The sequence below is a fragment of the Vicugna pacos genome, chromosome 6 (genome assembly GCF_048564905.1).
Source record: "Vicugna pacos chromosome 6, VicPac4, whole genome shotgun sequence".
NCBI lineage: Eukaryota > Metazoa > Chordata > Mammalia > Artiodactyla > Camelidae > Vicugna > Vicugna pacos.
In genome coordinates, this window is record NC_132992.1 from 51,374,832 (window position 1) to 51,389,671 (window position 14,840).

At 32.2% G+C, this 14,840-nt stretch overlaps 1 long non-coding RNA gene across 4 annotated transcripts in view; it reads left to right on the top strand.

The window, feature by feature from the left end:
* Positions 1–14,840, top strand: part of LOC140696911 (uncharacterized) — a 284,041-nt gene that overhangs the window by 13,041 nt on the left and 256,160 nt on the right. The window contains exon 1 of one of the 4 annotated variants that reach the window (XR_012073576.1): positions 10,707–10,790. The exons of 2 other annotated variants lie outside the window; for them this stretch is intronic. This is a non-coding gene — a long non-coding RNA (uncharacterized lncRNA). One more of the 4 variants, XR_012073575.1, reaches the window with a different exon arrangement.

Here is a 14,840-nt window from a genome sequence, read left to right on the forward strand (position 1 = left end):
TGCATACAATTACTTTGCTCTTTATCTTTTTACCTTGTTTCATGAAAAACAAAGGGAAATTTAAAAATAAATTTCTTTGCTCAAGTTATTTAAACAAACAAATTTGTTTATTTCATGTACAAAATGTTGGATTTAAACATGAGAAAGAGCACTCATTCTTTTGGTATACTTAGTATCTAATATTTAAAAGTGGAAGAAACTGCTCCTAAATATTTATGGAGTAACTTGAATTGTGCTCAGCTTTTTGCTCTACTTCTATATCATGCCTTCTAACTCACAACTAACACAGTCGAAAAGTTCTCAGCATAAGGGGAATATTTATTATCAAGCTAGAAAAATTTCTCTTCACTGTATAAACTTATTGTGAGAGGAGTTTTCTTTAGGATTCAAGTCCTTTCCTTTAAATAATGATCTAGAAACATAGGCCTGAAAGATTGGAAAATGTAAGTGATGGCTACATGCAAACAAATGTTGGGCGGAAAATAATCACTGTAAACACCTGTGTTATGACCTGCATGATGATTCTATGGTACCAATGGAAGGAGGGCTAAAAGGAGTTGTAACAGTGACTTAGCCTGAGCCCATTATTGAAGTGCATAAATGCAAGGAGCAGTGTTTGTCAACTCTTTTTTTTTTTTTTTTAAGTTTCTACCTCCTGAGGAACCTTTGTAGACATACTGTTCTTGATCACTCCTTTCCTTCCAGGAATTTTAATACCATAGATCTACTGTGTGTCTGTTTATATATGGTAGTCCTTTAGAGGGCCTTTTAGAGGGCCACCGACTATTATAATATCTAAGATGCCACCTCCCAAAGAGACAATTTTTAGATATTAGGAATAAAATAAAAGAAATATTAGGCATACAATTTTGTCAGTTTGCTTTTATATACACCTAATATTAGCCAAAACAAGAAGCACCACTGGAAAGAAAATAGCCCCTCTTACCTACATGATGACTAAGTGATGGAGGTAACTGTCAGGCCACTGAAGGTGTAACATCAGGGTCAGATATTTTTTATATAAACAGAATGCAACATTATTTGAAAATTCAAAAGCTATTACTTATGTGACAATTTAAAATGGAAAAAAAATCCTTTGAGAGGAGCTCAGCCACAAAGACTTAAAAATTCCAATAGAAGGCAAGGCTTGTTTAAAGGTCAATCACTCATACACTCTTGGTATTTTTCCTGAGTTACAGCTTGTTCAGCAAAGTAGGGCATTCACAACTGTCAGATGGTGGCTTTCACAAAGTAAGAGACATCTATGAAATAATCAAGACAAATCTCTTCATGTACAATAATGTAAAACATCACCTCGAAAAGAGTATTAAAATTTCTTTCTACCTATTTATGAAAAAGTATCTCCTTTCTTAAGAGTAATGGAAATAAAAATAATAGTCACAGTCAGAAAGTAAAACTGCCATTTAATGTTAATGTCTTCATAGTCCTAATCTAAATAATTACAGAATACTTAGCAGATTATTGTTAAGATCAGAGCAGTGTACTATGATTAAATTCCAGCAGGTAGAGAAAAAGTAAGCCATACTCCTTGGTCATAGGGAGAGAGGATTTCTGGCGAGTAACTGTGTACATTTCTAGTTGGGAGTGTTAGACAACTAATTAAAACTAGCAGGATTCTCTTAGTCCAATAAAATATTTCTAGATTACTTCAATCTACATGCTTTAATGCATTTCTTAAAGTTGTTGGAATACCTGTTGTAAAGTGATACAAAAAGGGTGAAACTCATAGGGAAAACATAATATGGTAGAGGATGATATGTAACTAATGTAACTCAAAACATGCATTTAAAATTTGAAGAATAAGTAGTTATGTCCTTGTTTTGGCCCATGAGTTTGATCATGTTAACATTTATCCCCCTTGAAACCACACTCTATTCAACACAGCTGTCCTAAATGAAATATTATTTAGCCACAAAAAAGAATGAAATAATGCCATTTGCAACAACTTGGAAGGACCTAGAGATTGTCATACTAAGTGAAGTAAGACAGAAAGACAAATATTATATGATATCACTTATATATGGAATCTAAAAAAGTGATACAGATGAATTTATTTACAAAACAGAAATAGACTCACAGAAACAGAAAACAAATTTATGGTTACCAGAGAGGATAGCAGGGAAAGACAAATGATAAGTTAGGAGTTTGGGGTTAACATATACACACTACTATATATAAAATAGATCAATAAGAATGTACTGTATAGCACAAGGAACTGTATTTAACATCTTGTAATAACTTGCAATGGGAAAGAATCTGAAAAATTATATATATATATATATATATATATATATATATATATATATATATATATATTTTAGTTACTTTACACCTGAAACTGACACAACATTGTAAATTAACTATTCTTCAATTTAAAAAATGTTTAAAAAAAGAACTACAATATAATCCAGCAATCCCTCTGCTGCATGTATATACAAAGTAATCTAATGCAGGTGTTCAAGAAGTGTTTGTTTGTATACCCCATGTTCATAGCAGTGCTATTCATAATTAAGATGTAGAAGCAACACAAATGTTCATCAAGGGATGGATGAATAAACCAGTGTATACATATAGATTATTCAGTCTTAGAAAGGAAGGAAATCCTATTACAGGCTTCAACATGGATGAGCCTTGAGGACATTAGGCTAAGTGAAAAAGGCCAATCACAAAAGACATAGGCTGCACAATTCCATTTATATGAGGTATCTAAAATAGTCAAATTCTAAGAAACAAAAGAAGGGTAGCTACTACGGGCTTACAGGGAAGGAGGGAAAGTGGAGTTGTGGTTTAAAGGTACAGAGTTTCAGATTTTCAGGACGAAAAAGCTCTAGAGCTCACAACAACGTGAGTATATTTAAACACTACTAAACTGTACTCTTCAAAATGGTCAAGATGCTGAATTTTATGTGTTTTTTAACCACTGTAAAAAGTCATTTAGGAACTATTGCTACAGTTCAAGAAAAAGCTGAATGGTAGTTTGGATTAGATTTATAGCAGTGGCAATCTAGAAAAAGGGCTAAACAGAAGAGAGATTTTGAAAATAGAATTAATAGCCGTATTAGATTAAATATGTGGAATAAGAAAGAGGAAGTAGCCAAAGAATCATTGAGATGTTTTTCAATTATAAAACTATTGTGCAGTATCTTGCCTGAGATACAGGCAGTAAGGAAAGTCATGGAGATAGATGAGACCATAAAGGATATGAGAGACAGAGAGTGGAGAAAGAAGAAAGTGAGATATAAAGAGAATCTAAAGCTTAACTTGAAATCTCCAGAGTTTGTAAGTCAAGTCAAGGACAAGGAATTAACAAAAAAGGCTGGGAAGAAGAATATTAGTAGGGGTACTCTAAATTAATTAGTCATTCAAGCTCACATTTACCAACTCTTTGTTAATTACCTATTAATATTAACAAAAAGATTACTCTAAGGAAAGAATTCCTCAAAGAGTCTAATCTTACACTCTGTGATATCAAATAAGAAACTACATGGTTTCAATTAATTCTTTCTTTGACTTGTGTAAAATATGTTGATACATGGATTAGAATGAAGTTCTAAAATAAGCAACTGATTTTCAACTTTACAGTCATGTGTAAATCAGTATATATATATATATATTTTAAATCCATCTGTATATTTTTAATATTTTAAAATTTGAAGAAATTGTAATTTTTTCCACACTAGAAATTAGAAACATCAGCCATGATATGTGTAAAAAAAATAACAAAATGTCCTTATTTATAGTGACACAAAGGAAACTTTAATCAAAAAGTACTTCACGCTTCTTTCAACAACTGAGAAAAATTGGATATTTTATTTGCATTTATGTTAGATAGCATATTAAATAGGCTTGATTTTCCAATTTTTGTGGTTTATTTTAGGGCAAAAAGAGTAAAATTATGTAAAGGTTATTAAAGGTGGACTAATACATCATACCTTTGAAAGATGGTTTAAGTCCACTAATTGTGTGTATTCACCAAAAGTCAGTTTGTTGTGTGAATTCACTACTGAGTTCAGGATATTTTGTTACATTATTACAAATTGTCTGGGAATCCTAGCTTTATGTGCATAGTTCATGGACAGCTTTCAAAACATTACCATCTGAGCATACTGAAAACACTCAAAATAGCCCCTATTCTTAAAACTAGTGATTAAATTATACATACATTGATGAATTAATGTCTGCCTTATTTTTTGTTGTAGGGAAATTAGAATGGGATGTAGCCAAAAATATTTTCAGTGTACTGTTAATTACATTATAGATGATATGTTATTGAACAGAGAGATATCTTATTAATAAAGAAATTTGAGATCTCTTGTATTTTAGGCATTGTAAATCACTTACATTTTTATTATTGGTGCTTCTCTGATAAAATGACCTAATATTATTTTCTCTGAATTCTTATTTATAGATACAGATTAGTATAAAACACACATTTAAAAATCTACACAATAAGGAATTTGGGGTATAGGACAACTTACATGAGTAACTTTTTAAAATTTTAAGACACTACTTGAGTAAAATATTTCTAAGATTATTTCTACCTATATTTCATACTGGGTTTCTTTTGGGCACAAGGTGGATTGAAGTCAGGACTATCTACTCAATAAAATTAATTGCAAAAATATTTTTAAAATACTCTTAGAAATTAACTAAAATAATCTTTCTTGTTCTAATCACCTTACTATTATGAAATGTAATTTTCAATGTTAGTAATTGAAACATTGATGTTTTCTCTGGTATAAATCTTACTTTTTGTAGATCTCTTTAACCCTGGAGTAATTTTTAGACATTTGAATTAACGTTTTCTTTTGCCTTTTCTAAAAAGATTATATCAGGTACTCTGATATAATTACAAATGAGTTGAGAGATAACAATGAAATGTTATTTCCATATTATTCAGAAAATAAATTTCCATTGAGAAGAATTACAAATATATAAATAATGACCTTAATATTCTTATACACTATAAATGTAGCACTGTCAAATAGGAAATATAATCTGAAAATAAAGCTCAATAATAAGAATAAAACAAAAGATCATGAAGGCATTTAAAAAATAATCTACCCTTTATTTCAGCGTGCAAAGTACATCATGACAGAGAATTATTATGCAATTTCAGTGGATTCTGAGGGAAAATATTACTATGATAAAGTAACTTTTTATTAAAAAGTTATAAAACCAAGGGAATACAAATACATTGATGGGATCATATACACATAAATATATTCATGCATGTCAGATATATATACATATGTATAATTTATAACTATAAAAATATAATGAGTCATAGTTTAACTCTTTATATGAATATACAGTAATTATACTGAAAGATGATTTATAGGCTACCGTATTTAAAATATTATTTTAAAATCCTTCATTGAAAATTAAATTTAATGATGAAATATATATATATATATACTCTGAACATATATTGTTTAAATTTAGAAGTTGTGTTAACATTCCAGGACTTCACACTGTAACACATACTATTGTATATAAAATCCTGATATTTTCTATTTTAAAAAATTATTTTCGCAATTTGAAATTGTATAGTCTTGAAATAGTTCTTATGCCTGTGAAACTGGGGCACCCTTCCTTTCTTGGAATAAGTCAATATTAATATTTAATTAAAGTCAGCACTTCAGTAAATGTACCCTTGCCCTTGAAGAAATAAATCACTTACTCAGGAGAGAAAAACAGAGTACACAAACTTCACCTTCTATTTAAAGAAATGCTGGAGTGAGCAGGTTGTGGCATACATCTCTATCAGCTGACCCTTGGAAGACACTAGTAGGAGAGTTTTAACAAAGAAAATAAAATCAAACTAAATCATTGTATGTGTTGAATAAAGAAAGCAAATAGAAGCAAAAATAAGGTATTATGAGCTACCCTGGTTATTGAAAAAAGATTAATAAAACTTAGTTATTGCTTTAATGTTTTAAAACTTGTTTAAATGAATATGTGTTCCATAATTTTTTGCCCATATTACTAAAGAGTTAAGTTGTCATAATTATTTTACATTATAAAGATCCATTGGACCATTTAAATGAGCGTTTCTCCCCTCTGTGGTTCTATATCACAACCAAATTTTACAGAAATGACTCATTTTATTCCAATGATAGGAAGTTCTTTCCTGAGTATACTGAAGTCATGGTTAGGATGGAGTGATGATGTCCAAGCTTCTTACGTGCTGGAATAAAAATGAAACTTAATAAAATAGAAAAGTTGGTAGGAGTCAGAGATTCTGAAATTTTTGTTGAATACTAAGACCCAGAGTGGACTGTATGTGATGAGTATTTACCTAAGAGTTAATAACTCTCATCACTTTCTTATAGTAAGCAATTGCAAATTGGAACATACAACAATCATATCTAGTTAACACATCCAAGGACATGTTACCTCTACTGTCTACAACTCTTAGGGATCCTTTGAAAGTCTTTCTTGACTTACACCTAGGGTTCCTGTCCATATCTCTGCCCCTAAATAGCCAGCAGTGCTCATAGGTATTTTTTTATTTAACATCCCAAAGGGAAAAGGGAAAATCATGGATTTAAATTTCTTCCCCTTCCAGCATTCCATTTCATTATGCTTGTGTAGAATGATTACCAGATCTTGATAGCCTATTTAGTTGTAAATGGCAGGCAATTCACTGTTTCTATAAACAAAGATGAAAATGAACATGGAGGGGAAAAGAGGGCAACTTATTTATCAATGACTTTCTTTCGATAACATTGGGCTTCAATTTTATTAAAAACAAATGGACTTTTACTTTCCAGTCTGGCATATAAGAAGCTTGGACATCATCACTCCATCCTAACAACAAGTAAAAATCTTAACAAGCTTAAAAAATCAACAGCCCCTTTTAGATCCATCAGAGAAGTGAGTTCACAGGGCAAAATTCTACCCCCAAAATGGAGAGACAGATAGGTGGGTAAATAAAGTCATAACTCACTGGAGCAGAAACCCATAGGCAAAAACATCCACGGGGTAGGAAAACCTAAATTGTAACTGATTAATTCTTAGGCTCAATGTGGACAAATCTAAGAGTTAAAAACTCCAAGGGAGTCCAGTCATAGGAGGAAGCCCCATACTTTTGAGTTTTTATCTCTAGGAGTCCTACCAAGTTCTGAGTGAAAATCAGAGAAAATCTCCTTGTGCTTCCAGTGAGGGGAGGACAGAAGGAACCATTTTGTAATGTTCCAGAGCATCTGTTCCTCTTAACAAGTCCCGCCTTCAACAGAAATTATTTTGTCAGAACCTAACCTTGTTAGGGTTTTATCAGAGCCTAATGGTGTGGGAATGGAAAAACCCAACTCCAGTCCCATTAACCATCCTGTACCACCTAAGGGGAAACAGAAAGCTAAAAAGTGGTTGTAAAGTTCATAGCCCAAGGTCACAGACACAATTTTCCAAAGTCTACACAAGAAAAACCAGACAATCTGAATAGGACTATATCTATTACAGAAATTGAATCAATATTAATAGTCATTCAAAACAGAAAATACTATGCCCAGATAGGATCACTGTGGATTTTACCAAACACTAAAGAAAGAATGTGTACCAATTCTCTACAGTCTTTACCAGAAGATACATGCAGAAGAGAGTACTTCCTAAATCATTTTATGGAGTCAGCACTAACTTAATATACCAATGCCAGACAAGAAATTACAAGAAAACTGTAGACTAGTATCTCTCATGAAGATAGATGCAAAACTAATTCAACAAAACATTAGCAAGTGGAATATAACAATGTGTTAAAAGAGTTATAGCCACTGCCAAGTGAAATTTATGCCAGGTATGCAAGGTAGGTTCAACATTAGAAAATCAACATATGTAATCTATCACATCAACAGGCTAAAGAAGAAAAATTACATGATAATGTCAATAGATGCAAAAACAAAAAAAATTTGATAAAATTCAACACCAATTCATGATAAAATCACTCAGCAAGCTAGAAGTATAGAGTAACTTCCTCAAAATGATAAAAAACATCTGCAAAAACCCTATAGCTAACATCTCATCTAATGGTGAGAAACTGGAAGTTTTGTGCTAAGATTAAGAAAAAAGGCAAGGATTAGTCATCTCACCACATCTTTTCAATATCATAGTGGAAGTGCTGGCTAATGCAGTAGGAAAAAGGAAATTATTGGTATATACAAAGAAATAAAACTGTCTTTTTTGCAGATGACATAATTGTAGAAAGTTTGAAATCATTGACAAACTCCTAGAATTAGAAAGTAATTACAGCAAGGTTTCAAGATATTTGATTAATATACAAAAACAGTTACTCTCCTATATATCACCAATGAAAAAGTATAATTTGAAGTTAAAAACACATTATTTACGATAGCACTCTCAAAAATTAAATGCATATGTATAAATCTAAAAGGTTTGTATAAGATCTAAATGAGGAAAATTACAGAACTCTGATGAGCTAAATTAAAGAACTAAATAAATGGAGAGATTTTTCCATGTCCATGGATTGGAGGAAGACTCAGTATTATTGAGATACCAGTTCTTCTAAAATTGATGTATAGATTCAGTGCAAACTCAGTCAAAATCCTAAAATTTATTTCATGTATATGGTAAACTAAATTTATTTGGAGTGTCAAAAGACCCAGAATATCCAACATAAAATTGAAGAAGAAAAAAGTTGGAGGACTGACACTATCCAACTTCAAGACTACCTATATTACTGCTAGAAGCAGTATTCAAGAACTGTAGAATTGGCATCAGAATAACCAAATAGATCAATGGAACAGAATAGTGAGCCCAGAAATAGACTAACACAAATATAGTCCACTGATCTTTGACAAAGGAACAAAGACAATACAATGGGAAAAGTAGTCTTTTCAACAAATGGTACTGGAACAACTAGACATCCACATTTAAAATATATATGTATCTAGACACAGACCCTACAATCTTAATGGACGTTAACTCAGTATGGATCAGAAACCTAAATGTAAAATAGAAAAGTGTAAAACTCCTAGGTGATAAGAGAAAATCTAAATGACCTTGGACATGGCAATGGCTTTTTAGATACAGTACTAACAGCATGATTGCTGACAGAAAGAATTGATAAGTTGTACTTCATTAAAATTTTTTTTAAAAGTTTTTCTATGTGACAGACACTGTTAAGAGAATGAGAAGCCTGGGATAAATATTTCCAAAAGACATACCTGGTAAAGAACTGTTATTTAAAATATGCAAATAACTATTAAAATTCAACAATAAGAAAATAAATTACTTAATTAGAAAATGGGCAAAATCTAAACAGGCACCTCACCAGTAGAAGATACACATACCAAATAAGCATATGAAAAGATGATCAATGTCTTATGTCATTTGGGAATTGCAAATTGCAACAAACCCTTATTTTATTGGCTAAAATCCAAACACTAACAAGAACTGGTATGGATGTGGAGCAACAAGAATTCTCATTCATTGCTGGCAGGACTGCAAAATAGAATAGTCACTTTTGAAGACAGCTTGGTAGGTTTTTACAAAAATAAACATACATGTACCATACAATCCAGCAATCATCTTTCTTGGTATTTACCCAAATAAAATTTTACCTAAATGGTTTTATGTTGACTCAAAAACCTACACATGGATATTTATGGCCAGTTTATTCATAATCATCAAAAACTTGAAAGGAATCAAGATGTCCTTCAGTAGGAGAATGGCTGAATAAACTGTGGTACATCCAGACAATGGAATATTGTTTGACACTGAAAAATGAACCATCACACCATGAAAGGACATAAAGAAAACTTAAATGCATACTGCTAGCTAAAAGAAGCCAATCTGAAAGGGCTACATACGGTCAGATTACATAAGTATGATATTCTGGAATAGGTAAAACTGTGGAAATATAATAAGATCATTGGTTGCAAGGAATTGGGAAATAAGTAGGTGGAGCTGAGAGGATTTTTAGGACAGTAAAACTATTCTGTTTGATACTATAATGGTAGATTCATGTCATTATACATTTGTCAAAAGCCATGTAACATACAGCACCAAGAATGAACACTGATGTAAACTATGGACTGGCTAATAATAGTGAGTCAGCGTGGGTTCATCGATTATAACAAACATACCACCCTGTTGAGAGAAGTTGATAGTGGGAGAGGCTGTGCTTATTTAGGGACAAGGTACATATGGGAAAACTCTGTACCTTCTGCTCAATTTTATTTTGAACCTATGTAACACTCTAAATAATGTCTATCAAAAAATAAATGTTACCATCTGAGTAATTATTTGAGGCTTTTTTTTTACTACTTTATTGAGGTGTAATTGACATGTAAAAAGCTGTGCATATTCAATGTATACAACTTGACGAGTTAAAGGATAAGCATATACCTATGAAAGCGTCACCACCATCAAAGCCAAAAACAGCCTCTCAAAATTTTCTTTTACTTCCTTATGATTATAATTATAACTTTTGTGGTAAGAGCATTTAACATAATATCTGCCCTTGTAGCAGCTTTTAAGTATAGATAGAGTATTGTTAGCTACAGGTAGTATGCCATATATTAGATCTTCATAACTTATTTGTCTTGCATAATTGAAACTTTACACACTTTGACCATCACCTGTGCATTTCCCATCTCTTTTTGGTCCCTGGCAACCACTGTTCTACTCTGTTCTATGAGTCTATTTTAGATTCCACATATAAGTGACATCATTCAGTTTCTGTCTTCAGGTGGTTTTTGTTTTTTGTTTCTGTTAAGTAGCTTGAGAACACTTAAGGAATTCATGCAAAGGTTGGAACCATGTATTTCAATAGTATTATTTGTAGCGTTATTATTATGTTAGGCTGTATTTCTGTAATGCTTTATAACATTCATAGTATTCTCACTACTCACAAAGTACTTATGTAATATCTACTAAAGTGTCTGCCAGACATTCTTCTAGGCCCTAGAGATACATCACCAAACAGAAGAAATAAAAACCCCTTACCTTGAAAGCTTACATTCTAGCCAGGTAAGACAAACAAAAAAATAAATAAATATATAATAAATAAACTATATTATAGGGCAAAGGTGATAGTTGTTATAGGAAATAAAAAACCTGCAAGTGCAGTCAGGTAGAGTACCAGGAGGGATGGATTACAATTCAAATAGTGTGTGCATGTCTCCTCATGAAAATAAGACATTTGAACAAAGACTTGAAGAAGGTGAGAGGGAGAGAACCAGGTGTAGGTATCTGTGGGAAAGTATTTCAAACTAAGATAACAGGAATTCTAAAGTTGTGAGGCAGGAGTGGTAGATTTAAGGAAACAAAAGGAGACCTGTGTGGCTAGAGCCAAGTGGTAAGGGTGAACGTAGGAGATTAGAAGTTGGAGTGGTGGGAGAGAGCTTATATTTTAACATTTTATTCTTTTTTTACTCACGCTAATTTTGTGGGCAGCAACTCCAGAAAACTCTCTTGTCACAAGGAGTTTTGGTGGTATGATTAACTGGAGACAGCTTGATGTCCATGTATCTAGAAGCCTCCTGGGCCTCCCATGACCTTGATGAATAGAGAAGAGTAGAGAACAAAGTCTTACTTTGGTCTTGGGACTCAGAAAACTGAGAACATTGTCATGAATGTAAAATAAGTTCCAGACGGTATCCTCAAATTAGTGTCCATTTCTGGGATTAATTTATAAAACCAAAATATCCATATTAATTTAGAACGAGAAGTTAGACTTTCAGGGGAAACATTTGTCTGATGGATGGGAAACTTTCAGGCAGAACAGGTACACGTAGACAATCCCCTTGACTACTGAATAGCTGAGATTTGTGTTGGAAGTAAAATCATAGTCAGATTTGTTGGTAAACATTAATTCATAAAAGAGAAATAAGGTGTAATAAGACAGGGTTAACCTTATGTCTTCATCTCTACAGCAGGGTTAAGTACTGTGCATACCAGAGTCCACTAATGTAAATCCTGAAAGCTTTTCCAAGGCCATCCCTGTTAGCATAGATGAGCGTTAACATAGGGTTCTTTCTTGCTGTTCTGCTATTCATGGCTCTCAACAATCCAGTGCTATAGTTCCCTGGCATCATTATGTCTAAGGTGATCTTGTGTGACTCTTTGCCTTTCCATTAGTTGAATGCTTGTTTTCTAAAATAAATCTTATGTGTTAAAGTACAACATGCATATACAAAGGTACACAAATCATAGATATACAGCCCATGAATTTTCACAAAGTGAAGACACTGATGTAACCACTTCTAGGTCAAGAAACTTAAGATTTTCATTTCCCCATAAGCCCTCTCTTCATGCTCCTACTCTGTACTGCTTCAGTATAATTCCAAAATGAACAATTGCTGATTTCTACTTCAATAAATTGGTTTTGTTATCCTGCAGTCTAACTATTTTTGCTCAAAATTATTTTTGAGAGTCATTTATGTGTATAGCAGTAGTTAGTTCATGTTAATGCAGTTTTGTACGTCACAGTATAAATACATCAAAATGTACTTGTTCTTTTTCATTGTTGAGGGACAGTCGGTTATTTTCATTTGTTAGGTATTATTAATAATTTTGCTATAAGCATTTTTTCACCATTTTTGTTCTCATACAAACATATTTCTATTAGATATATACCTAGGATTGAAATTGTTAGTCATAGGGTAAATGTATTATCACCTTTAGTAAATATCACCCATTTTCCAATACTTAAGGTATTAGTTGACTTTCACTAGTAATATATAATAGCTCTGGTTTCTCCAAACACTTGTCAACCTTTTAAAATCTTAGTCTGTCTAGTAATACTTTATGGTTTAATTTGCATTTCCCTTACAAATGATGACATAGACCTTTTGATCTGTTTATAGGAAATTTAAAATATTCTTTTTTATGAAGAATCCACTTTTTAAATCTTTCTCCAGTTTTCGATAGCATTATTTTTCATTTGCTTATAAATTTGTAGGAATTGTTTATTTATTTTGAATGCAAGTTATTTGTCAGTTATTTGTATTGCAAGTAATGTTTCTTGTTCTGTGGATAATATTTTCAGTCTCAAAGTGTATTTTGAGGAACAGAAATTCTATTCTTTGGTTTGATTTTTCAGTCTTTTCATTTGTGGCTAATGCTCTCTGCCCAGTTTACAAAATTACTTGTCATTATATTGAATAATTATCAAGATCCTTAGTCTTCCTCTGATTATTCCAGTTTCTAGAGCACTTAGGTATCTGTTTTACTGTTTTTGTTTGTTTGTTTTACTTAGATTTTGATCATTTAGTCCTACTTTTAATGACGTTTCTCGTATGTTTCTATTTAATTCCTGACTTTGTGTATAAAAACTTACAGGTCTTATTTGGAGATCTATCTGGTGTTACCTTTTAACAGAGACAATTTTCTTTTTCTCCACGGTACAAAATTAAAATAATGCATATATATTTAATATAATACAGGGTTTTAGGTAGTTTGAAACTGAGCTTCTTTGTGAAAGCTGGCGAATCTCTACTTTTACACTAACTTCTTTGGTAATTGTGTTTCTAAGATCCTTGTCAGAAATACGCATGATATAAGGGTCTCTCTTTGTCAGTCTCTGAAATACAAATACCAGTTTTGTAACATTACTAAAATCTATAGTTACCTATGGTCTCTTATTTATTTAACTCTAACTTTCTGGACACAATACCAGGAACAAATCAGCAAACACCTAAACATGAAAAATCATTGACCAAATTTCAGACTCACCTAGAGGCATTTAGTTTTCATTGGGATTTGAGCCTTCTTGTATCTGGGTGGCTTGGTAGCTCACTAGTTATTTGAAACAGTTGTTTGTTGGTTTAAAGTTTGTTCTGCTTTCCAAGTTTTCTTTGGTGGATGAATTAGTTCCACAATAAATAACTCTGGCATTATTCTAGGTGGGAATTTGTATATGCAAATTACTGTAAGTAGAAGATAGGTATATTTTGTGTTAATTATCCAAAGGAAGCTTACTTACCTGATGGTAAAATTATTGAAGGAAGTTTTATTGTAAATCTAACATAATAAGGCTAATATCTTCAAAGCAAATTCATATGAACTGAGTCATCTCCTGAAAATCATGCAGCTCTCAGTTTTCAGAGAGCTAGTTATAAGCTGGATTTTCTTGTTCTAGAGCCAGGCTCTTAGCCCTTCTTAATAGTTTCACAACACAGGCTCAAGTTTACAGAATATTTTCTGTGGACTTTGTGGGTAATTTGGCAGCTCTTCTTTTCTATTCAGGAAACCATAGCGGTATTTACTGGCTCCTAGTATGAAAAGTCAATATTTCAATATTGTCTTATATGTTTCTATGACAAAATAACATTTCAGTGGTTCACTTACTGAACAGCAATTAAAGAAATAAAGTCCTCTTTCCATGATGTTCACATAATTTTACTTTTACTGCTCTTCCTGCCTGAAAGTATGTAGTTTTATGTCCTGTAGTAAACTGTTGAATCCTTATCTTTATGTATGAAAACATATAGACCAGATTGGGATCCAGATTCCATAAACAATCACGTTTGTGTGTGTGCGTGCACGCACCCCCCCTCCCCAGAAACACAGTCCTAGCCAGTCTTAAAGCTTACAACGGAGTCTTCCACCTCTCTCTATCCCACAAACCACCACTTCAGGAAAGTGTGTGTTTGTGGTGAGTTGTCATGGATCTGTGACTCAGAAATAATACATAATTGTATAACTTTCCCTTTCATCACTCTGTTCCAGAATCTATCAATTATAAATTGATAGATTACAATTACAATCAGATTGTAAAAACAGGGGTCAAAATCCAAATAATTTAATACAGTTAATAAGAAAAACTATTCAATGTCTAGGGATAATTTAATTTTAAG